The 25,730-nt window shown below is 45.9% G+C and overlaps 1 protein-coding gene across 3 annotated transcripts in view; it reads left to right on the forward strand.

Annotated features, from left to right (window-relative positions):
* The first annotated feature begins 3,927 nt into the window (after positions 1 to 3,927).
* Rab27a (RAB27A, member RAS oncogene family) overlaps positions 3,928 to 25,730 on the forward strand; it is a 39,632-nt gene continuing 17,829 nt past the window's right edge. Inside the window, exon 1 of one of the 3 annotated variants that reach the window (XM_013010039.1) lies at positions 3,928 to 4,061. The gene's annotated coding sequence lies outside the window, so the exon portion shown is untranslated. Of the gene's footprint in view, positions 4,062 to 15,733; positions 15,869 to 22,434; positions 22,473 to 25,730 lie in introns of those variants that run through there. The other 2 variants (XM_013010041.1, XM_013010040.1) reach the window with 2 other exon arrangements.

The following is a 25,730-nucleotide window of genomic DNA, read 5'->3' on the forward strand; positions in this document are numbered from 1 at the left end:
ACGCTGTGGCTCAAGTGGTAGAGCGCTAGCCTTGAGCTGAAGAGCTGAGGGACAGCGCCCAGGCCCAGAGTTCAGGCCCCACAACTGGACCCCCCAAAAAAAAAAACAACAACAACAAAAAAAACATATGTTAGCTGGGCGCTGGTGGCTCACGCCTGTAATCCTAGCTACTCAGGAGGCTGAGATCTGAGGATCGCGGTTCAAAGCCAACCCGGGCAGGAGAGACCGTGAGACTCCTATCTCCAATAAAACCACCAGAAAACCGGAAGTGGCGCTGTAGCTCAAATGGTAGAGCGCTTGCCTTGAGCTGAAGAGCTGAGGGACAGCGCCCAGGCCCAGAGTTCGAGCCCCACGACCGACAAAAAAAAAAAAAAAAAAAAGTTTATGATCTTTTCCATTTCTTTTGCCGTTTAGTACTTCACCTGTTTAAAACCACTGAGCACATTCTGCTATAGAAGAGGATTTAGCTTTGGTCCATTCCATCCCTTAACCCTTGTTTCCCATCTTTTATTTACTTACATGCTCATTCTAGGGCTTGAACTCGGAGCCTGGGTGCTAGTCCTTAGCTTTTTCACTCAAGGTTGGCACTCTGTCACTTGAGCTACACTTCCACTTCCAGCTTTTTGCTGGTTAATTGGATATAAAAGTCACAAACTTTATTGCCCATCTGGTTGAAAATTTTCCTGAGTAGCTAGGATTACAGGTATGAGCCACCAGCAATGGGCTATTTCCTATATATTTATTTGCCTTTACTAATCAGTGATGCTTACATATTATTAAAAACAGAGCAAAGCAGTGATGTGTAGTTATAAGAGAATATTATTTGATTTATGTAAAAATAAAGATTAACTATCCTTTGACATGTATTCATCATTGATGGAGCAGTGAAATAAATTGTGGGACCATAAGATGTAGAAATAAGTTATCTTCCTGGGTGACAGTACAGAAAGCTATGTTGTTCTGCAAAAGAAAAGTACATTCATGAAAAATGTGCATTTAAGGCTTGCTTCCATTGGTATTATAAAGGCATGTATGCTTAAGTAAATCATACATTGAGTCATTGCCTTACTTCCCATTTTCTTTGTACACAGATCTGAAGAGATTGGCTGCACGTAAGATACAACTTTTCAACACCTATTTATTAGCCTGTGTTGCAACCATGTTTGGAAGGCTGACTCTTCCACAAATGCTTTTTGCTACCATCCTTGGAATTGCTGGAGGAATATATATTTACCAGCCGATATTTGAACAGTATGCCAGAGATCAGGAGGAATTAAAAGAAAAGATGAAATTGGCACAAGAATCAGAAGAGAAAAGGAGTTAATGCTGTTTGAAGATGAATTGTAATAGTTGCTTAAATAAATCCTGACTAATAAATTTAGGTCTTTCTTTTTTTTTTTTGTCGGTCATGGGACTTGAACTCTGGGCTTGGGTGCAGTCCCTGTGCTCTTCAGCTCAAGGCTACCACTTGTGCCACAGTGCCACTTCCGGTTTTCTGGTGGTTAATTGGAAATAAAGCATCTCCATGGACTTTCCTGCCTGGGCTGGCTTGAACCGTGGTCCTCAGATCTCAGCCTCCTGTGTAGCTAGGATGACAGGCGTGAGCCACAGGTGCCCAGCTTAGGTCATTTTTTAAGTTAGCACTTATTTTTTTCTTTTGAGGCAGAGTCTTGCAAAGTAGCCTGGGCTGGCTTTCACCATGAAATCTTCCTGCTTCAGCCTCCTGAGGGCTAGGATTTGAGGCATGGATAACAACATTCAGTTAAAAGCATTATTAATGTTTACTGTATTTTTATTTATTTATTTTTACCAAGATAGATAGTTATATCTGTGTGTGTGTGTGTTTGTTTGTGTGTGTGTGCGCGCACTAAAGGGCTTGAATTTGGGGCCTTTTTTCCTTAGATTTTCATTCAAGGTTGACTGGTGCTCTGTCACTTTAGTCACTTCCATTTCCAGATACTTGACATTTAATTGGAGATCAGAGTCATATTTGTCTGCCTGGGCTGCTTTCAAATCTCAGTGCTCGTATCCGAGCCTCCTGAGTAGGATTACAGGCGAGAGCCACTGGCATGCAGCAGTAGGGATTTGCGTTTTTATGAAAAATGAATATTTCAAGGTCCGTATATGAGTTGATTTAATTAGTATCCTGTTAAATGAGAACTTTTGATGCTGTTTTTCTTTTGCTCTTAGAAACAGTCAAAAATTGAATTTGGTGACATTTTTCTGTGTTTTTTTTTTTGTTGTTGTTGTTGTTGGTCATGGGGTTTGAACTCTGGGCCTGGGCGCTGTCCCTCAGCTCTTCAGCTCAAGGCGAGCGCTCTACAACTTGAGCTTACAGCGCCACTTCCGGTTTTCTGGTAGTTTATTGGTGATAGGAGTCTCACGGTCTCTCCTGCCCGGGCTGGCTTTGAACCTCGATCCTCAGATCTCAGCCTCCTGAGTAGCTAGGATTACAGGCGTGAGCCACCAGCACCCGGCTCATTTTTCTGTGTTTTAACGATACTTTACATTCTTTTTGGCAACAGGGTCTTGCTATGTTGTACCTGGAGTAGCTGATATTGTAGGCATGTGCCACTTGCATATCTACCAATGAGTGCCTTTAATTTTCCTTAATTAAAATTATTTTGTTGTTGTTGGTTGTGGGGTTTGGACTCAGGGTCTGGGTGCTGGTTCTGAGCCTCTGTGTTCAAGGCTAGTACTCTACCAATTGAGCCACTTCCAGCTTTTGAGTGGTTAATTGGAGACTTTTCTCCTTGGGCTGTCTTTGAACTGCCATCCTCACATCTCAGCCTCCTGAGTAGGATTATTGGTATGAGCTAAATTTTTATTTTTTTTTCAGTACTAGAATTTGAATTCAGGGCCATTTGAATTTGAGCCACATTGTGGCCCTTTTTATTTACTTTTCAGACAATGTATTTTTGCCAGGGCTGACCTTGGACCGGGATCATCTTACCCACGATTTCTACATCGCATCAGAGATGTGGGCCAGCACGTCTAGCTTGTTTGTTGAGGTGAAATCTCATAAACTTTTTTTTTTTTTCCTTCCGATTAGCTTCAACCCATGATACTCCTGATTTCTTGCCAGATAGCTGGGATCACAAGCATGCACCGCCACACCTAGGGCCCCCCCACCTCCCGCCCCATTTCGGCCTTTCTGGAGAACAAGGAACAATTGATCTAGCTCATTATTGCATCCTCTTGTACCTAACCTGTCTGGCTCATTGAAGGATGGGATGCCCAGGAGATGGTGAATCATAGAAGCCCCGTTCAGATATCGTGGTCGCTGCTGGGGAGTGGAGCTGGGGATCCCGGCTGCTCTCGGGTCCGAGGCCCCCCCGCCCCGGCCTCCCTTCCCCTGACTCCCCCCCTTCCCCCCCCCCCGCCCCACCGGCTTCGGCGCTGATAGGAAGGCGGCCGCTGGGGGGCGGTCGAGGCCCGCAGGTGCGGGCGACCGGAGCCCGCGCGATCCCTGCGCGCCGAGGTCCTCGCGATCCTCTCCAGCCCGCGGTGGGGCGCCCGGTTCGCCTTTATTCCCAGGGTTCGGGTGGTTTTCTTCTCCCCTCGAGCTCAACGCCGCCCCTTGCCCAGGGCGGGTTTCAAACCTCGTCTGTGAGCGGGCGCACCTGCGCGGGGCGCGGGGCGCGCACACCCCGCACGGCCGCACCCCACCGCCCCGGCCCGAGGCCAGGCCTTCGGGCTCCGGGGCGGCGTGGGACGGGGCGGGGGGCGCTTGTGTGGGAGATCGCGGTCCTGGGGCGCTTGGTGGATGTCGCCCCGCGTCCTCCCGCCCTTCCCATGAGGCAGGTGCGGCCGTCCCCTCCCCTCCCCAGTGTGGGGGAGGTGGGGGAGAGGGGGGGCACCCCCGAGGTGGCGGGAGGGGGGGAGGAGGAGGAGAGAGAGGCCCGCCCCGCCCCCTCTCCTCCACGGGAAGTGATGTGCGGCCAGACGACGGGACACACCGCGCGCGCCAGCCCAGGACCCAAAAAAGGCAGCAGCCGGTCGGTGCACCCAGACCCACGGACACGGGGACCGCGGGGGACACGGACACCGGGCCAAGCCAGGTGAGCGCACGCGCAGGCCGGGTCCCGGCACCAGCCCATCCCAGCGGGCCCCACAGGGTGTCCCCGAACTGGAGGAGCAGCTGCGGGGCTGGAGTCTGGGTCAAGGGGGCTCGGTGCTCCCCCCCACACCCCCTCTAGGCCCTCAGCGCAGCCCCCTCCCCCCAGCAGTGACGACCCGGACCCCCCTCCCTCCCCCCCACTCCGGGGGTCTGCGGTGGCCCCCAGGTCCCCACTGTCAGGCAAAGCCCCATCACCCATTCGTCTGGGAAGTCCTGCGAGCTGTTGGTGACTGTCCCGGAGTTGGGGCTCCACATGGCTACACAGCCCTCCTTCCTCCCTCCAGGCTGGGCTGACAGCTGCTCTCCCTCCCTCCATGGTGGGTGACCAGTCAGATACTGGGTGTGTGTTTGGGGGGGGGGGAGACTCACAGATAATTATGCCATCTAAGCTTCTCGTCGTCATTTCTGAAAAGCTCATTTTAGAGGGAAAATACAAGCCAGCAATGGAGGCTTCTCTAGTTGGTTAAGAAATGAAGAGAAAGTGTAATAGCAGAACTTCACTGAGGGTTGTTCTTTGGGGTGTTTTATCTTGTTGTTGTTTTAATTCCTACTTCCTTGCTGTCACCCCTCCTTCCCTTCTTCTCATTACTGGGATTTGGACTCGAGACTTTGTGCTTGGTAACCCAGGTATTCTACAACTTGAGCTACACCCCCCCCCAACCCCACCCCAACTCAGCCTGGATGGTTGTAACTAAGTAGTAAGGTTTGAATTCATAATCCATAGCCCTCTTGAGTCCTTGGCTTTTCATATGGAATTTAAGGTCAGCTCTCAGTTTTGCTTTGGTTTTAGAACCAATGTGAGAGTTCTCCAGTCGGAAATAGTCTCTAGGAGACAACTTCTGATTTTCCTTCCTCAAGCCTGCTTTTCTCTTTGCTTCCTTGTCTTACAATGGCAATTTTACTCTTTTAGAGCTTATAAAGTCCACACTCTGGAACTACTTTTGATTCTCTTCTTTCTCCTACCCTCTGTTGAAGAATCCCACAGCAAATGTCACCAATTCTACCTTGAGAATATAGCTAAGATGATATTCACCCTATTTCCCTGCTCCCACTGAGTTCCCATCCCCAGGACCTGGGTCACTGCCAAAAGTGTTCTAAGGACCTTCCCACCTCCACCCTTCGCCCCTCAGCACAGCAGCCAGAGAGCACTATCACTCTGCTCAAAACTCTCCTTCAATACAAGAACAACGGCCGGGTGCTGTTGGCTCACGCCTGTAATCCTAGCTACTCAGTAGGCTGAGATCTGAGGATCCAGGTTCAAAGCCAACCAAGGCAGGAAAGTCCGTGAGGTTCTTATCTCCAATAAACCACCAGAAAACCGGAAGCAATGCTGTGGCTCAAGTGGTAGAGCACTTGTCTTCAGCCGAAGAACTGAGGGACAGCGCCCAGGCCCAGAGTTCAAGCGCCACAACGTGACAAAAAAAAAAAAAAAAGAAAAAGGACAAAGATGAAGATGGTCTATAAAGCCCTTCCATGGTTAGTGGCTTTAACTTCCGTGACGGTGCCCTAGAATTGCTCTGTTCCAGCTGCACCTGTGTCTTCTGCCTGCCACGCTCTTCCTTCCTGTGCTCAGGGTGTTCTTACACATTCCATTCAGGCCCAAAGTCAACTTTTAGAGGGGCCTTCTTTGGCATCCTTCATCCCTTCCAGAGTTTTCTGTCCCCTTACTTTGGCCTGTTTTTCTTTGAAGTATTTCTAGCCTGTCATTATATATATGTATGTATATATGTATATAGTCACAATTTGGCTCTTACTAGTAGACTATGAACCCCACAAAGACCAGGAATTTGCCTAATTCTTTGATGCCATAGCATCATATTCAAACATATTCAAAGTACTCAAAAAGTATATGTTGAGGAAATGAAAATGGAACTGGAGATTGAGCTATTAAGAATCACTGTGGAGGGGCTGGGAATGTAGTTCAGTGGTGGAGCGCTTGCCTTGCATGCCTGAGGCCCTGGGTTCGATTCCTCAGCACCACATAAGCAGAAAAAAAAAAAGCTGTAAGTGGCACTGTGGCTCAAGTGGTAGAGTGCTAGCCTTGAGCAAAAGAAGCTCAGAGACAATGCCCAAGCCCTGAGTTCAAGCCCCAGGACTAACAAAATTAAAACAAACAAACACACAAAAACCCACTCTGTTATTTCTTTCCTTTCTTTCTTTCTGTCTTTTTTTTTTTTTTTGTCAGTTGTGGGGCCTGACCTCTGGGCCTGGGCGCTGTCCCTCAGCTCTTCAGCTCAAGGCTAGCCCTCTACCACTTGAGCCACAGCACCACTTCCAGTTTTTTTTTGCTTATGTGGTGCTGAGGAATCCAACCCAGGGCCTCATGCATGCAAGGCAAGCGCTCTACCACTGAGCTACTTTCCCAGCCCTCCTTATTTTTTCTAAGAGAAAGAATGTCCACATATATGCCATCTCTTAAAACCTTCCCTTCTTCCTACCTCCCCTAGGATAATGATCCTCCTGGAATGAGAAAACTTAAGTGGAGAGAGAGATGAGGCTTTGGGTGGCAGCGCTCTGCTTTGTAGCCTGGGCAGGGCCAGGCAGTGTCCCTGTCTCCTGTATGTTTACCTGTGTCCCTGTCTCCTGTATGTTCTGCTAGTGTAGGGAAAAAAATTTCTTAGAAATTCAAGAAGATACAAATTTCTTCCCTCTCTCCTTCCCTCCCTCCCTCCCTCCTGCCCCCTCTCTTTTTTCTCTTTCTTTCTCCCTTTTTTCCTTCTTTCTTTCCTCCTTCCTTCCCCCCCCCCTCTTCCTCTCTTTCGTGCTTGCTTTCTATTTCTTCACATATGCACCAATACTGGGATTTGAACTCAGAGCCTTAAGCTCTTACTTAGCTTTTCACTGAAGACTGACAATCTACTACTTGAGGCACACCTCTACTTCTGGGCTTTTGCTGGCTCTTTGGAGATAAGAATTTCTCAGGTTTGTCTGCTTGGGCTGTCTTCGAACCTCAATCCTCAGATCTCATCCTCCAGAGATGGTAGGATTATAGCCATGAACACTGGTGCCTGGCTATTTTTTTGTTGTTGTTGTTGGTCGTGGGGGCTGAACTCTGGGCCTGGACGCTGTCTCTCAGTTCTTCAGCTCAAGGCTAGCACCCTACCACTTGAGCCACAGCGCCACTTCTGGCTTTTTTCTTTTTGCTTATGTGGTGCTGAGGAATCGAACCCAGTACCTCATGCATGCAAGGCAAGCACTCTACCACTGAGCCAACTTCCCAAATCCAAGATATTAATTTCTTGATGAATGTTGTATACCACAGTCAATTGATTTTTCTGTGGCTTCTAACAGAAATTGCCAACCCTTGGCACTTAGTTACGCAAATACCTTAAACTGTAGATCGTTTCTGTATATGTCAGTCTCATTTCCACAACTAGATTGTAACATCCTGGAGACAGCTTATTTTTGAGTGTTATTTTGCAATGTGCTCATTAATAAGTGTTCATTGCATTGTTCTTGCTGAGCATGCATTAAGTTAATGGATAAGCCCAGATTTATTGTCATCATTGGAAATATCTAATCTATATGTTTGATTTTTCTCAGCCAGACTTGACACAGACCACTGTGTCCTGCCTCTGTTGCCTGGCTACAGTTGAGTGGGGTTTTCCTATGAATGAAGAATTGTGAGAATTCTCAGTGAGAGTGCGGTTAATTCCATCTAGAAAGCATACTAACTGATTTTCTATATTATTTTAAAATGAAACCCACCTCCTTTATTAAACTTGGAAAATGCTTTAGCTATAATGTCACTGGAAAATATGAATTATTTTGACAGCTATGGGAGATGTATGTACATCCCTTTTTCCTAATAAATTATAATAGATTTAATACCTCCTGAAAACACAAAATAGTTTAAAAGTCTGAGTTCTCCCACCCTGACCCCGGAGTAAGGTTGTCTTGCCATTGCTAAAATGAGTAGATTTTCCCTCCACAGCTTTCCCTTTTATGCCTCCTGCAGATTTGCTAGCATCACATTGGTTTCTCAGCCTCCTGGTCAGGAAATGTGAGTTTATGATCTTGTTTCCCTTAAGCTGATTACCTAGGAGCGGACGTGAGCTCTGAATTGCAGGCAGAGATAGAGGGTTTGCAATTAACTTTGTGTCCCTTTGGTGATTCCTGTGGATCAGGGAGCTTATGTCTTGTCTTGGCTTCCCAGAGCTATGGTACAGAACTATATTCTTTTCCTTGTATGATCCAGGTCTAGTAACCTCTGTATTTCCCTGAAACGTCTGTGTTTTCCTTATTGCCAGGAAAGAATTCCATGCTTCCCTTTCTCAAGGAGAGTATGAAAGTTTTGTTTTTGTCTGGGTTTTTTCTTTTGCCTTTGCATCTTACTCTTTTTTTTTTTTTGGGGGGGGGGTCTGGTTGTGGGGCCTGAACTCTGGGCCTGGGCGCTGTCCCTCAGCTCTTCAGCTCAAGGCTAGCACTCTACCACTTGAGCCACAGCGCCACTTCCGGCTTTTTTCTTTTTGCTTATGTGGTGCTGGGAATCGAACCCAGGGCCTCAGGCATGCAAGGCAAGCGCTCTACCACTGAGCCACCTTCCCAGCCCTGCATCTTACTCTTGACAAGTCTTCCTACTTAGTACTTTAGCCAGACACTCTTCCTACAGCTCTTGTTTATGGAATCCTGCTTGCTTGCATGATTTTCTTTTTGGTGCAGGGTTTTGAACCTGGGGCCTTGCCCATGCCAAACATGGTATACACACCTGCTGACTTTTAAAAAAAATTCTTTAAGCTGGGCATCGGTGGCTCATCCCTGTAATCCTAGGTACTACTCAGGGGGCTGAGATCTGAGGATCGCAGTTCAAAGCCAGCCTGAGCAGGAAAGTCCTTGAGCCTCTTATCTCCAATTAACCACCAGAACACCAGAAGTGGTCCTGTGGCTCAAAGTGGTATAGTGCTAGCCTTCAGCTGAAGAGCTCACAGACAAGTTCAAGCCCCATGACCAACCAAAAAAAATTTTTAAAAATATTGCCATAATATTTTTTATTTCTATAAATACATGTGATGTAGTTTTATTATATTTACCCATTCTCTCACTTATTCCCCCTCTTTCTGTCCTCTTCTTTTTCCACATTCCTAAACTCCTTTTACTTCTGTTCCTTTCTTTTCCTCCATTCCACAGATGAGATAAGGTATGTGGTACTTATCTTTGTGGGACTGGCTCATTTCACTTAACACGAAGATCCCCAGTTCCATTTACTGTCCTGAAAACAACACAATTTCATTCCTTTTTCTGGAGGGGGGGTCCAGTCGTGGGGCCTGAACTCTGGGTCTGGGCGCTGTCCCTCAGCTCTTCAGCTCAATGCTAGCACTCTACCACTTGAGCCACGGCACCACTTCTGGCTTTTTTCTTTTTGCTTATGTGGTGTGGAGGAATCGAACCCAGGGCCTCATGCATGCAAGGCAAGCACTCTACCACTGAGCCACCTTCCCAGTCCCACACAATTTCATTCTTTATGATTGAGTAAAACTCTACTGTGTGTGTGTGTGTGTGTGTGTGTGTGTGTACCACATCCATTCATCTTTTCATTGACGACCACCTAGGCCTATTCCATGATTTGTACCCTGGACTTTTGATTCTTTATTGTTTTGTCAGTCGTGGAGCTTGAACTGTGGGCCAGGATGCTGTCTCTGAGCTCTTCAGCTCAAGGCAAGAGCTCTACCACTTGAGCCACAGCACCACTTCCAACTTTTGTTTCTTAAAAGTGAAACTCTGCGTCAGGCATTATGCCTATAATCCTAGGTACTAAGGAGGCTGAAAACTGAGTGATCACAGTTCAAAGTTAGCTTGGGCAGAAAAGTTTTTCAAACCCTATCTCAAAAGTAAGCAAAGCATATATGTGCACAGTGAAGAGAAACTTGGAGGAGGACACAGAACTAGAGGGAAACAGGAAAACATCTAGCAGCGGGACCCATCAGCTGCACTGGACATTGATCAAAACGAACTAAGCAACTCAATGGCAGCGATGGGAGGGAGGGAATGAGTGGGAAAGAGGGAACAGCTGACACTAAGCAAAAGGAAAGGAATGTACATATCACCAGATGTGGAAGAAATAACTGTATTGTCAAAGCTCATAAACCTTATAGACCACGATAGACAATTTGCCCCATGAAGGTTAGAATGTGTTTGTAACTTTAACTAAGTATCACTATGCCACAATACCGTAAAATTTGTGAAATTATATAATCACTTAATCACAATAAAGAATTTTTTTTAAAAAGTAAGCAAAGCAAAAAGGTGCTGGAGTTGTGGCTCAAATGGCAGAACACCTGGCTTGCAAGTTTGAGGGTCTGAGTTTAAACTCCAGTACACCCATAAAAAAGTGAAATTACAATTTGAAGATAGAGGTAAGATACCAGACTTAGCAAATAAAAAAGGTTAAGGTTTCATATCAGATAAACAATGAATTTTCTTGAAATGTAGATATATTGGGATATACTTTGTCTAAAGATATTTGTTATTTATTCAAAGTGCATTTTTTTTTTTTTTGAGACAGGCTCCCACTAACATAGACTACCTCAGAAGTGTTCTGGAGCCAGGACTGGCCTCTAGCTTATGATCCTCCTGTCTTTGCCTCCCAAGTAGTAGGATTAGAGGTGTGAACTACCATGCCCAGCTCCAAAACACAACTATAACCAGCCTTAGTTAGAAGTCATGTTTGTGCACAGAAAATGTATTAATCATGATAATGTCCAAAGAATGGTGAGTTCCTGTTCATTTCATGACTATGCATGTATCTACTTTTTTTTTGGTGGTGTTAGGGGTTGAACTCCAGGCCTCAAGTGTGCCAATAACCAGGTTACGCTACCATTTGAGCATACTACTAGCCCCTGTATAACTTGTTATTTTTTTTTGGGGGGGTCCGGTTGTGGGGCCTGAACTCTGGGCCTGGCCACTGTCCCTCAGTTCTTCAGCTCAAGGCTAGCGCTCTACCACTTGAGCCACAGCGCCACTTCCGGCTTTTTTCTTTTTGCTTATGTGGTGCTGAGGAATCGAACCCAGGGCTTCATGCATGCAAGGCAAGTGCTCTACCACTGAGCCACCTTCCCAGCCCCTAACTTGTTATTTTTGAGGTAGGGTCTCAACTTATGCCTCAGCTGACCTGGGCTATGATTCTCCAGTAATAGAGCCATTTTTAGGACCAGTAGATATTATTTTACTATTCATTTTTTAAAGTTATTTCTACCCATTTAATAAGGCAGCCTTGAAAATGAACATGCTTTCTCTGATACTAGAAAAACCGTATTCACATTCACTAATCTTGTTTTATCATAACTTCATTGGTTAACTCACACAGAGTCCTATCAGCTGCCTGGTCAAAACATAATAAAATTGGTTGCCAAGCGACCAAAAAAAATCAGTGTGTTCTTATTTGCTGTAGTTCAGCCCACCACGTCAGCGAGTGACTGGTCAGATCCTATCTGGTATCCTTGCTGGTAATCTCCTGGATATTTGTGTCATTAGAAGCAAAAACAAGGCCTCACCTAGCTAAACTAATAGAGTACTGTGCGTGATTGGTTTTCATGATGAATCTCACTAGTTAAAGAGCATGATCCCAAGAATAAGTGGCGGGATCTAACAGCCCTTGAAAAGATGTTACTGCCCTTACGTGTCCATGACACCCAGTTCCAAAAATGGCCCAACGAACTGCTGATTGTTGTGCTGGGCTTAACTTTTCTTGTCAGAGTCTGGGCAACTCTCCATTACCCTTCCCTGCTGAGGCTGCAAGGGCAGGAGATGGTTGTGGCCTTTCTTCAGGACTGACTCATCTCTGTGCCCTAGGTCTGCTTTGGAGACAGGAGAGCCAAGTATCAGTGGGCTGGTGCTTAGTCTCTCTGTGGCTGATGACTAGCTGTGTGCGTTCCACCTGTGGCTTAGCTGGCAGTGGTTTTAACCCTCTCCCTTTGCAGGGGGGTGGTGGGGAGGAGGTTTAGCAATGTCTTGAGACATTTTCAATGTTTCCAACGGGGGGGGGGTAGGGGAAGGGAGGGGAGTTGCTATGGGCACTTGGAGGGTTAGCGGCCAGAACTGACAGGAAGTGTTCTACAACACCCAAAGAGCAATGAAGGCTGGTCATGTAAGTCCCCGAACCTTTGTGCCTTGGAGGTCCCTGAGATTCACATGCTGTCCATTATAGAAAGTGGACTGAACCTGATTCCCTGCCATTGCTGTCTTGCTAACCTCTCCCTCATGCCAAGTCTGAGTCACTAAATGAGGGCTAGGACTCAAGAACTTTATATATATAATCAATGGCCACTACTGATAAGGAGCAGGGGGAGCGTTCTGAGAGCCACTGCACCCAGAGAACATGTGGACTGAAGTCCTTCTGGGGGTGCTAGATTGCCCCCAAGCAGCATGGACTCTGTGAAGAAAACTAGCAAGAGGAGACAGGTGCTGGTGGTTCACACCTGTAGTCCTAGCTACTCAGGAAGCTGAGATCTGAAGATCACAGTTCAAAGCCATCCGTGGGTAGGAAAGTCCATGACACTCTTGCAGAAAACCAGAGGTGGAGCTGTGGCCCAGTGGTCGAGCGCTACTTGAACAAAAGTGCTCAGACCAAAAAACCCCAAAACCTAGCAAAAAGAAGTGAGAGGCTGGACTATGGGGCTTGACCCTGTGCAATTCCACATGGTAGGAGCCTGCCAGAAAGACGTGAGAGAGGGGAACTGAGCTGGGTATGGGCTCACCAGGAGCACTGCTCCCCCAGTTCCCAGTGCCCCCCCATGCCATGGTGAAGAAGGTGCCATAGAAATAGCAAGACCGGACAGATTCTTCATTAGCACCTCATTTCCTGCTGAACTAGAGCTCTCCAAGTTTAGCCAAGTTTAGCCGTTGTGACCGAAAACCACCACCCCCGGATTCATCAGCCACTCCGATAAGGAAACCTCGCCTGTTACACGACAGGATTGTGTAATTTAAGATCTGCTCAGAGGCCTTGGCAGCTAGGCTGCCCAGCCTCCTTTCCATCTCTGATGTCAGAACTGGGCCTCAGGCTGCAGGGTTAGGAGTGGGCAGGAGGGTCGCAGGAGGCAGGCTGTGTTCTTTGCAGGCTATTATGCTGATAATCCATCCTTCCCTCCCTCCCTCCCTCCCTCCCTTTCTCTCTCCCTTCCTTCCTTCCTTCCCTTCCTTCCCTCCCTCCCTCCCTCCCTCCCTCCCTCCCTTCCTTCCTTCCTTCCTTCCTTCCTTCCTTCCTTCCTGTGTTAAACTGGGGCTTGAACTCATGGCCTCAAGTTCTCACTTGGCTTTTTTGCTCAGGGCTGGAGCTCTACCACTTGAACCATACCCCCAGTCTATTGGCTAATTGGAGATAAGCCTTAAGAGAATTTTCTACTCCCGGGGGCCACAAAGTTCAATCCTCAGATCTCAGCCTCCAGAATAGCTAGGATTACAGGTGTGAGTCTCTAGAACTCTGCTGGTCATTTCTTGCTGATGACCATTTGGGAGGTGGGCAACCCTAAGCTGTCTGACTTTATTGCTCAAAGGAAATGACTTTTAGATGGATCATTACCAACCGCCAAAGTTCCTTCCTTGAGTCTTTCTGGACTATCACAGTGAATGAACAAGCACATTGTGGCTTTCTCCTAGATTAAAATAGTCCAGACATCTAAGCACCTGCCATGATGGTTCCTTTGGCAGAGTTAATATGGATTCTCAAAAGAAGCCTTCCTGAGTGCTCTGTTCAAAGGAGTGTACAGTGCTCGTTGTAGTATTCTGTGGGCTTCATAGCCCTTAATTTATTACTCAAAATTATTATTATTTACTGGTATCAGGGTTTGAGTTAATGGCCTCACACCCAGGTGGTACTCTACCGCTTAACTGCAGCCCTACACCTGCTTTATTTTTCTGGCTATTTTGGAAACAAAAGTCTTGCAGACTTTTTTACCTGGACTGCTTCAAACTGCAATCCTCCTGCGGAGCAGCCAGGATTACAAGTGTGAGTGCTTGGCTGATTTTATCTTTGTGTCTCCTTGCTTGCTATTAGTTTCTTCTTCAGAAAATGTTCTGTCTTTGAGGGAAAGGGCTCTGCTTTGTCTGCTGCTTGTTATCTGCTGAGAGCCTAGAATTAACGCCTACAGCACTGGTGAGTGCTAAATTGATAGTGAATGGGTGAATAAGCCAGCAGTTACAGATGATCCTTTACGCAGTTCTGTGGAATTCTTTTGTTTTCAGAACTAAACAGTGAATGCCCATTTATTGATACATGAAGTGTAGAACTGCTAAGCACACTTGCTTCACGTGTTTGGGGACTAGTGTGCTTGTTTCCTCTTTTTTTTTTTTTTTTTGTACCTGTCTGTCCTGGGCTTGAACTCAGGATCTGTGTGCTGTCCCTGAGGCTTTTTATTCAAGACTAGTGCTACCCACTTGAGCCCCAGCTTCACTTCCATTTTTCTTTTGGTTTTTCTGTTTGCTGGTTAATTGGAGATAAGAGTCTTCCCTGCCAGGGCTGGCTTCAAACCTTGTACTCAGATCTTAGCTTCCTGAGTAGCTAGGATTACACATGTGTGAGCCACCAGTGCTGGATACTTGTTTACTCTTGTAAAAACAAACAACAACAACAACGAAAACCCCTCTATGGGGTAGAGGTGTAGAGACTGTTTGGGGGCCCTGACTGGCTTAGAACTCACACACTTAGAAATCAAAACTAACAGAAGGCTTTCATGGTCAAAGAAGATGCAAAGTCACTCTGGGAATTATGATTTAAAACTGAATCCTACACAACATTCTTTTGGTTTTCCCTTTGGAGATTCTAATTTGTTAGGCTTGTGGTGAGGGCTCGTGGATCCTGGTTTTGTTAAAAAATACTGCTTGGTGATCGTCGCTGTCTGGTCGGGTTTGGGACCCTGTGACCACACCCACCTGCACACCTAGGTGAGCCAATGAGGCTCAGAGCCGTCCTGTGCTTCTCTCTCGGCCCTGCTCAGAAAAGGACTAAGCAAAGGCAACCAGGCTTCGGAAACAGTTGGTTTATTGCTTTTTTTTGTTTACATGTAGCTAACCTGTCTGGTGTCAAACAGGAAGTACCACACAGCATAGCTTTCCTTTTTACTGCAAAGCCTGGTGAGTGAGCTACACTTCTCCATAGCAGTGATGATTAAAGTGGGGTTCTGGGTTCAGTAGCACCCACCCCCCAACTGGTCAGACATGCAAATTCTCAGCCCAGAACCGCTCAATCTGATGCAGGGGGTAGAGTGGGGGGGGCAGAATCTCTTTTACAAGTCATCTTGGTGAGGTGGATAGATGCTGAGTGGGAGAGTCCCCCTTCCATTCCCCCCCTCCACCCCAGTACATCTTACAATCCAGTCATTGGTGAAATAATCTGTTAGCCTGAGTCTTTGCCGTTGATGACTCATTAACCCAGGGTGTGTGTGTGGGGGGGGAAACCTTAGCCTAAAGTGACCACCTGCTTTCCTTAGTGACATTTATTCCAAACATGAGCTGGTGTGAGCAGTCTAGGTTAGAAGGTCCCACAAGCTGTGTATGAGGCACTATGGGGGGGTGGGCGGGGAAGGGCAGTACCCATGACCTCATTCCATCCTGCCAACCAGATATGGTTATTCCTGCTGGGCGCATTTGCAGCCTGAGGCTGGTGGCTTGCCTAGCTATTAGTTGTGCATCTTGCTGGCTGTCATCTCCCTTGAGGGGTGGCTCTCAAATTTGTGCGCAACTGTGATGTCCCCGGGAAGCTTCCCGAGCAGCACAAATTCTCCAGTCCTCCTTCCTAGAGATCTTCACTCAGAGGTCAGAACTGTGGATTTTTGTCAGCTACCCCAGTGAGTAATCTCTTTCTACACTCACTCCTGCTCTAGTGGGTTGGGCCAGATCACCCTCAAGGCTTCTGGAGGTTTTGTGGTCACAGGCCTTGGGCACCCAGTGGAGACATGGGCTGTAGGAATGTGGAAATAAGGGAAGGGGGAGCTTGAGGATCTTTAGAATAGAGAGGTCTCCACTTCCTTCCTGTTTCCACTCAGTTTCCAGGCTTTGGCTTTGAGTGATTTGGGATCCTTTGAGTTAATCTAACTCCAGTTGTATACCTTTGCTTATAGCAAATGTGCTCTGAGAAAGATTGTACCCAGAGGAGAGTGACTTCAGGCTGTAATTCATATCTATAAAGTAATGAATTGCTTCAGCTTTTGAGATTAGATAGGGTATTGAATTTGTTTGGTGGTAAGAATCCATATTTGTTGATTCCGTTGGTTTGTTTGCCTGGGTTGATCTTGGGGCTTGAACTCAGGGCCTGGGTGCTGTCCCTGGGCTAGTGCTCTACCACTTTGAGCCACAGCACCACTTCTGTTTTTTCCAGGTGGTTAATTGGAGAGAAGAATCTCATACACTTTTCTGCCTGAGCTGGCTTTGAACTATGGTCCTCAGATCTCAGCTTCCTGAGTAGCTAGGATTAAAGGCGTGAGCCACTGGTGCCCAGCTTTCCCCGCCCTCCCCTCCCTCCCCCCCAGTACTGAAACTGAAACTCAGGGCTTGCTCAGTTTGCTTGCTAGGCTGGCACTCTACCATTTGAGCCATTTGGAGATGGAGAGTTGTGGATTTTTCTCTTGGGCTGACTTTGAACTGAGATCCTCCAGCTCTGAGTCTCTTGAGTGGCTAGTAACTAGTAGCTACTTTTAAGCCCAGCTTAAAAGTCCTTATTTGTTTTTAGTGATGGACTTGGCATGTTAAGTGAATGTGTTAGTGTTATGATGAGGTGAATAAGTGAAACACCACTAGAAAACCAATTTCAGCTATTTTGCCTGCTGTTCTTGTGTATTGTCTGTCCTCAAGCTTAGAAATAGTTACTGCAATAAAAACTCTTGTATGAAATGGAAACCTGCCCGTCTTTGCCCAATAGAGAAGTCAACTATGTTGAATATTACATTTCTTTACTATATCTTAGTTCCTGAAACAATTGTGTAGGACAAAGAATAAACATGTCAGCTGCTTGAGACCCACACTCTATAAAGCAAGTTAGAAGGCTGGGAAAGTGGCTTAGTGGTAGAGTGCTTGCTGCATGAAGCCCCAAACATGATTCTTCAGTACCATATACACAGAAAAAGCCAGAAATGGTGCTGTGGCTCAAGTGGTAGAGTGCTAGCCTTGAGCAAAAGAAGTTCAGGGACAGTGCCCATGCCCTGAGTTCAGGCCCCAGGACTGGCTCAAAAAAAAAAAAAGCAAGTTAGAGGTGATTTCCCTGATCACTATTACCACACTGTTGGTAGCAGTAATAATGACAATAAGTAGCTGCAGCCACCCTGCGTGTCGGGATTATGCAAACACTCACTCATTTAATCCCCAACAGCCTGGTAGATGCAACAGGCTCAAAAGGCTTAAATCATTTGCCCAGTTCAGGCCTGGGAATGCCAGGGAGGCGGAACTTCCTGTGTCATCACTCCAGCAGGGTCTGGCAAAGTGGGATGTCCTGAGTGTCACTGCAGTTGACAATCAGGAAGGAAACCCAAAAGGTTTGGAGCGATCAGACAGGTAGTTGACAGACTGAAGCGTGCCGACCTGCCTCAAGAGAGCTTTGCAGAGCAGTTTCCTCTCATTCACACATTGTTGTTAGAACAATAATAAGCTTGGTGATTCTTTCCAGGTACCATGTCAATTAGAAACCGCTTATTGGAACCCATTCTGGTGGCTCACTCCTGTCATCCTAGCTACTCCCAAGGCTAAGATCTGAGGATCACAGTTCTAGGCCAGCCCAGACCAAAAAACAAAAGAGGATCCGTTGTAAACAGCAGCTGAGAGTGGTGCCGTATGTGTGTCAGCCCATGGGACAGTGCCTAGGCCCCAGCAAAGACGTATAAATACATCTACCTGGGCTGGGAAGGTGGCTCAGTGGTAAAGTGCTTGCCTTGCATGCATGAGGCCCTGGGTTCGATTCCTCAGCACCACATAAGCAGAAAAAGTCAGAAGCGGCGCTGTGGCTCAAGTGGTAGAGCGCTAGCCTTGAGCTGAAGAGCTGAGGGACAGCGCCCAGGCCTAGAGATCAAGCCCCATGACTGGCCAAAAAAAATACATCTACTTGGGAAAGATATATATATATATATATATATATATATATATATATATATATAATAGGATGATGGTCCAGTTTGGCCTGGGCAAAAAAGTGAGACCATGCATCAAAAATAACTAGAGCAACAAAAGCTGGAGATGTGGCTCAAATGCCTAACAAACGTAAGGCCCTGTGTTCAAATCCCACTACTTCCTTTCCACCCCATAAAAGAGACAGCACACTAGTGGGGGTACATCTTGTTCTAGAAACGTCTACCGATTACAGCACAAATGAGACTGGGAAAATGAACTATGAGCTAATGAAACATGAGATTGATGTGGTAATTGTAGCCATCTCTTACAGAAATGAATGTGCCTTGATGAGAGTAATTACTGAATGTGTCTTATGGACCAAACAAGGTTTTAAGTACTTTGTAGGAACTATATTGTTTAAGCCTTACAAAATAATCCAATTATTATTCCAGTTCCACAGAGGAGGCCAATGAGGCAGAGAAGGTGCAATCATTTGCTCAAGATCACACAGAGTGACTGGTCTGTCTCCAGGGCCCAGGCGCTTAGCTTTCTGCTTTATACTAAGTCTTCCATCCTGAGGTGCAGCATGAGAAATTTCTATTATGGTGCCTTGAATTATTCTAGAAGTTAGTTAAAACATGGTTGTTAAATTTTATTTCATGTTAATTTAAATTTTTTTATCATGAACATACTTCTACAAGGCCTGATATATATATATATATATAAATATATATATTTATATATATTTATATATATATATGGAGCTTGTTGTTGTCAGTCGTGGAACTTGAACTCTGGGCCGGGGCACTGTCCCTCAGCTCTTCAGCTCAAGGCTAGCGCTCTACCGCTTGAGCCACAGCACCACTTCCGGCTTTTTTCTTTTTTCTTATGGGGTGCTGAGGAATCGAACCCAGGGCCTCATGCATGCAAGGCAAGCGCTCTATCACTGAGCCACCTTCCCAGCCCTGGAAGCATCTTAAGCACTGGTAAGAATGGGGCCTGGGATCTGAAGGCTGAGCTTCTAGAACCTGGGACTGTAGCTCAGTGGTCACTGATTGCCTAGCACATGTTAGACCCTGGGCTCTACCTTCTCCACTGCAGAGAATTAAGACAAAACAAAACAAAACAACAACAAAACACCATACAAGTTTGTATTCCTGACTACTTGGGAGGCTGAGGGAGGAGAATTACCCCGGTCTTTGTAGTCTGAGACCAGCCTGGGAAAACTGAAACCCTTATCTCAAAATAGTAACAGCAAAAACTGGCCGGGTGCCAGTGGCTCATGTCTATAATCCTAGCTACTCAGGAGGCTGAGATCTGAGGATCACAGTTCAAAGCCAGCCCAGGCAAGAAAGTCCATGAGACTCTCATCTCCAATAAACCACTAGAAAACTGAAAGTGGCACTGTGGCTCTAGTGGTAGAGCGTTTGCCTTGAGCTGAAGAGCTGAGGGACAGCACTGAGGTCCAGAGTTCAAGCCCCACAACCGACAAAAACAACACCAACAACAAAACTAACAAAAAACTGGATGGCTGAGATTTTTCCTTCTATTTCCCTTAAAACAACAACACAACACTGATGTATGACTGACATATAAAGAGCTATATATATCTAATATACTCATCTCCATGAGTTTGGGCAAGTGTTTACCCACAAAACTATCAACTCACACACTGACCCCCCTCCCCATTTCCTCTTGCTTCTTTTCTTATTGCTGTGGTTTTTGTGATCCACTGTCATAGCAAAATTCAAGTTTATAATACAATATTGTTAGCAATATCACTATGCAATATAGTAGCTCTTTACAACTTATGTGCTATGAACAATTCAAAATTTCTTTTTGACTATACTGGATTTTGAACTCAAGCCTAGGCTGGCATTTTACTGCTTGAGCCACATCTTCTTTTTTTTTCTTTTTTGTCGGTTGTGGGGCTTGAACTCTGGGCCTGGGCGCTGTCCCTCAGCTCTTCAGCTCAAGGCTAGTGTTCTACCACTTGAGCTACAGCGCCACTTCCGGTTTTCTGGTGGTTTATTGGAGATAGGAGTCTCATGGTCTCTCCTGCCCGGGCTGGCTTTGAACCGAGATCCTCAGCCTCCTGAGTAGCTAGGATTACAGGCGTGAGCCACCAGCGCCCGGCTTTGAGCCACATCTTTATCCCTGATTTTGCTGTGTTTTTGTTGTTGTTGTTGTTGTCAGTCATGGAGCTTGAACTCTGGGCCTGGGCGCTGTCCCTCAGCTCTTCAGCTCAAGGCAAGCACTCTACCACTTGAGCCACAGTGCCGCTTCAGTTTTCTGGTGGTTTATTGGAGATGAAAGTTTCATGGACTTTCCTGCCTGGGCTGGCTTTGAACCATGATCCTTAGATCTCAGCCTCCTGAGTAGCTAGGATTACAGGTGTGAGCCACTGGCGCCCAGCTGATTATTTTTGAAATAGGGTCTCCTGAGCTTTTCTGTCTGGGCTGGCCTTGAACCACAACCATCGGCCTTCCCTGTAGCTAATACGAGCCATCATTCCTACTTGCCACTTCTGTGAGGTTGGTAGTTTTAGACTTTAAGTGAGGCAGAATGTTCTTCGGGTCCATCCATGTTGTTGCATTGGCAGACCTGTCTTCTTTTTTTAAGGCTGAATAACAGATATGAGTAATCATATCTGTAGTCTACCTTTTCTTTATCCCTTAATCTCTTGGAGATTCTGGTTTCAATTCCTTTGAGTGTCTACCTGGAAGCAGGGTTGCTCTACCCTGTGGTATTTCTAAGTCAAAATTTTCACCATCTTCCATACTGTTTTCCATAGTTGCTGTATCAATTTACATCCTTACCAACAATATATAAAGTTTCCTTTTTTTCCCATATCTTCACCAGCATCACTTAAAAAAAATTCCTTGGGACTGGGATTGTGGCTAACAAGTGTGAGACCCTAAATTCAATCCATAGTACCACCTCCAAAAAAAAAAACCCACAAAAATATTTTTTTCTTTATCTGGTGCCAGGAGATCAAACCTAGGGCCTCATAAATGGCAGGCAAGTACCCTGAGCTACATTTCTGGACGAGCCTCGACTTTAAAATAATAGTCATCCAAGCAGATGTGAGGTGATATCTCATTGTGTTTTTGATTTTCATTTTCCTGATGATTAGTGTTATAGAGCAGTTGTTTCTATTCTTCTATGCTATTTGGATAACTTCCATTGAAAACTATTTAACCAGGTCCTTTCTCTGACTTCAGTTATTTGGTGTGTGTGTGTGTGTGTGTGTGTGTGTGTGTGTGTGTGTGTGTGTGCACGTGGCTATAAAATTCTATGAGTTCCTTGTGCATGTTAGATATTAACCCCTTATCAGATGTATATATGGTTTGTAAATTCTATTTCATTGATTGTCTTCTCTATTCCTCCCTCCACTGAGCATCAGACCCAGGGTCTTGTGTACACTGGGCAAATGTTCTCCACTGAACTACATCCTTGAGTGTAGATCGAACAGTCATCAGTCACATTTGAGCTGCCACAGGAAAGGGTAAATTTTCCCAGAGGCAAGGGATGCATTATTTAGTTAGAAACCCAGCATCTGGGTAAGTGCTCAAGAAATGGGATGAAAGGATAACTGATAAATAAGACAATTCTTTTCTTCAAGATGGCTATATACAGGCTAACCAGGACTAGGTACAGAGTAGGGGCTAACTCAGCACTGCTGGCAGACAGGTGCTCTGGTTTGAGCATCTGGAAGCCTTGTTACACTACACTCATGCATGTGTGGTGCCCAGCATGTCTAGGTCAATGAATGTTCCCACGTGATCCTCAGACCTCAGCTCACAGGTGTGAGCCATCACCCACCTGGCTGAGTGTGATTTTCTAATGTGTTGCTCTTGCTGGACTTGGGTACAGATTTTCATAACCACTAATTCAGAGAAATACAAACCATTCTGGTAGTTGAGATCTAGTGACTCATGGCCAGGAAACTGGGAATGGTAGCTAATACTAAACGGAGCCATTAACAGGTAGTGTGGGAGAGAGTGAGGGATTTTCATTTCCCTTTGGAAAGAGCAAATTGGGTACAGTGTGGAGGAGGTGTCTGGAGGTAGAATCAAGTTTGGAACCAGAAAACCACATCAGTGGTTCATCTCAGCCATCCTGACTAGAAATAACAAGAAAGGAAATGGAATAACTGAGGGAGAGAGGCAGGAAGGTGCTTCGAATTTCGTGGCCAATGGGGAGTGGCAGAGGAAGAGGGAGGGGAGGAGTCAATGAGGACCATCAGATTTCTGGGTCTGTGCAGGAGAAACTACTCCAGACACAGGAAGAAAAGGGCGCCACAGGAAGACGAGTAAAGGGGGTAAGTTGAGGACAGGACACGCTGACTTGGAGCTGTTAATGAGGATTCCAGGTGGACAACTCTGTAGACTGGGTTCTTTTTTTTATTTTTATTTTTTGCAGTTGTTGTTTTGTTTTGCTGGTCCTGGGGCTTGAACTCAGTGCCTGGGCACTGTCCCTGAGCCTCTTTGTGCTCAAGGCTAACACTCTCCCACTTCTATTTTTTTCTGAGTAGTTTTAATTGGAGATAGGAGTCTCATAGACTTTTCTGCCTGGGCTGTCTTTGAACTGAAATCCTCAGATCTCAGCCTCCTGAATAGCTAAGATTACAGGCCTGAGCCACCAGCACCCGGCTGTAGCCAGTTTTATTTCTGGGTTTGGAGGCCAGGAGCAGGGTCTAGGGAAATCATCTTCTGCCATCCCTCTTTCCCCTTTTGTTAGATCTCTGGTATTGATTAGATCAGGAATCATATCGATCAAGAACCCATACTAAATCCACCTTTGGCATACTTTTGGGAACAGGATGCTTTTTTAAAATCTTTCCTCAAGAAAGCAAATGTATGTTCTTGATGAAGGGGAATAGGGTGGACATTCTACTTTCCTAACACCAGACTAGAGGTTAATAAAGCAGCCCTCTGTCTGAGAGCCCAGAGGAATGGGATCATAGTAAGCTTGAAAGAAGCGAGCATCACTTGACTGCTCTGTGGAACCATATGACGAACAGCTGAGACTAATTAGTTGGATTGTGGGCTTGCACAGCGATGCCGGCTTTTTTAAGTTGGTGAGCAGACCTGCTTTTCAAAAGATTCTTATAAAGCTTTGATAAGTAGGCCCTTTGCCTTACCACTAGACCAAAAGTCACCTCTCTGAGGAGGAGGCCATGGGAAGTTACTAATGGTTCATGCATGAGGCCTACAATTTTAGGAGACCACAGCCAATGGTCTCTCTGTCCTGTCCAGGTATGTTTTCACAGTTCTTATTATTTTCTTGGAGTGGTTTTTAGCTCTACTCTATGAATTGTCAGGGACTGAAATTATGTGTAATTTCTCTATATGCCTTGTTTCTGTTTGTTTTTTTTTTTAAACTAGAGAGCTCTGGTTTCTGCTAGATTTCTTGGGATTAGTTTAAATGATGCATTTTTAATGACAAGAGAACGGGTAGAAATACCATGTGCATTCTTCCTTGCTTATCTTGGCTTTCATAAAGTAATACAAGCTTTTATTCTCAGATAACATATCGAATGAGAGAGGTTGCTTAAATAACCACATTCCTCTAAGTCTTGCTCTTCCTCTGAGAATTCTAAAATTCAAGTTGCCTAGGATTTTATTTTCAGTGATTGTAGTTTCAATAGAGGAGGGTGAGTATGTGTCTTAGAATAGGGTATATATTTTTTTCCTCTGATTTAAATTCTACCTTCAATTTGTTGTCAATTTTGCTAAGTTTGATAAGGGAATGTAGCCATGTAAAAAGATCTACCTTGTGTGTGTGTGTGTGTGTGTGTGTGTGTGTGTGTGTGTGTGTGTGTGTGTGTATGCTGTTGTTGTTCCAATACTGGGGCTTGAACGCTGGGGCTTGAGCTTTCACTATGCTTTTTATTTTTCTCAAGTCTGGCTCTTTACTACTTGAGCCACACTTCTTGTTTGGCATTTTGCTGGTTAATTAGTGATAAGAGTATCAGATTTGTCTGCCTGAGCTGGGTTTGAACTGCATGCTCAGGCCTCCGCCTCCTGAATAGTTAGAACTACAGGTGTGAACCCTCTGCTAGGTCCATATATTTTAGAGGAGCACAGTAAAGGAGGAGGGTGTATGTGTAAAACATGGGGGGTGATGTGCTTGATGAGTAGTTTCATTATTTAACGCTTTCTGCTTGGGGGTGTGTGTTAGTCTGTAAGGGTTGTGGTAACAACAGACCAGAAGTGGGGTGGTTTCAGCAACATGAATTTGTTGCCTCATGGTTCAGGAACCTGGAGGTTCAAGATCAGCCTGTGAGCATGACTGGCTCCTGCTGTGGGCAGCTGGGGGAAGATCTGCCCCAGGCCTCTCTCCTTAGCTTAGAGAAGGCTGTCCTCAAGCTGTGTCTCTTCATGCTATCTTCCCTGTGTGTAGGTCTGTCCACATGTCCTCTCTGTGTGTGTGTGTGTGTGTGTGTGTGTGTGTGTGTGTGCACTTGGGCTTGAACTCAGGGCCCTAGGCTCTCTGGACTGGTGTTCTAGCACTCAGGCCACACCCTCATCCCTTTTTGCATTCGTTATTTTATCAGTCATGGGACTTGAACTCAGGGATTGGGCACTGTCCCTGAGCTTTTCCACTCAAGGCTGATGCTCTACTACTTTGAGCCGGTTTCTGGTAGTTTATTGGAGATAAGAGTCTCACAGACTTTCCCGCCTGGGCTGTCTTTGAACCATGATCCTCAGATCTCAGCCTCCTGAGTAGCTAGGATTACAGGTGTGAGCCACCGACGCCCCATACCAGTTCCCTTTTTGTGTGTTTTCTGTGAGATGCAGTCAGGTCCTTGGCATGAGGACAGCCTAATGTCCCCTGAGAGACACCAAGGAGGAGATTCTGCCCTGCATATACCCACACGTAGGTTAAGGGGTTGAAGACTCTTAGTGTTTATCTTATCCAGCCTACCTACTCTTAAGATGGTGATATTGAGGATTGGAATCAGTCAAGTCATTTGACTTATGAGTGTAGCCAAAAAATGTCCTGAACTTAGACAGCCTTGATGACAAGCTGACATCCTGGTCAAGATTTGTAAATTACAGGGCTGGGAAGGTAGCTCAGTGGTAGAGCGCTTGCCTTGCATGCATGAGGCCCAGGGTTCGATTCCTCAGTACCATATAAGCAGAAAAAGCCGGAAGTGGTGCTGTGGCTCAAGTGGTAGAGCGCTAGCCTTGAGCAAAAAGAAGCTCAAGGGACTAGCCAAAAAAAAAAAAAAAAAAAGATGTGTAGATCACAAGTGTCACCGCCCCACAAAGAGTTTTTTTGGGGAGTGTTTATTCACGAGGCATCCCCATTGATTGGAAAGGAGTTCAGGGCCATCTTTTTCTGTCTCCTTCCCACTTTCTCCTCATCCCTTCCAGAATGGAGTTCAGTGGCCTGGCAGTCATTAGAATATGAATTTCACACTCCTTGTTTCCTGCTGCTGCTACTCAGACAGGAACTGTGGCCAATGGGGGGGGGCTGTGGGGAGTGGGCAGGTTGGCACCAACATAGCCATGGTAACCTGGGCCCGTGCACATCTGCAGGTCCCTGGGGCTCTGCTGCCATGTCAGCTTCC

The sequence above is a fragment of the Dipodomys ordii genome, unplaced genomic scaffold, assembly GCF_000151885.1.
Source record: "Dipodomys ordii isolate 6190 unplaced genomic scaffold, Dord_2.0 Scaffold11, whole genome shotgun sequence".
Classification (NCBI taxonomy): Eukaryota; Metazoa; Chordata; class Mammalia; order Rodentia; family Heteromyidae; genus Dipodomys; species Dipodomys ordii.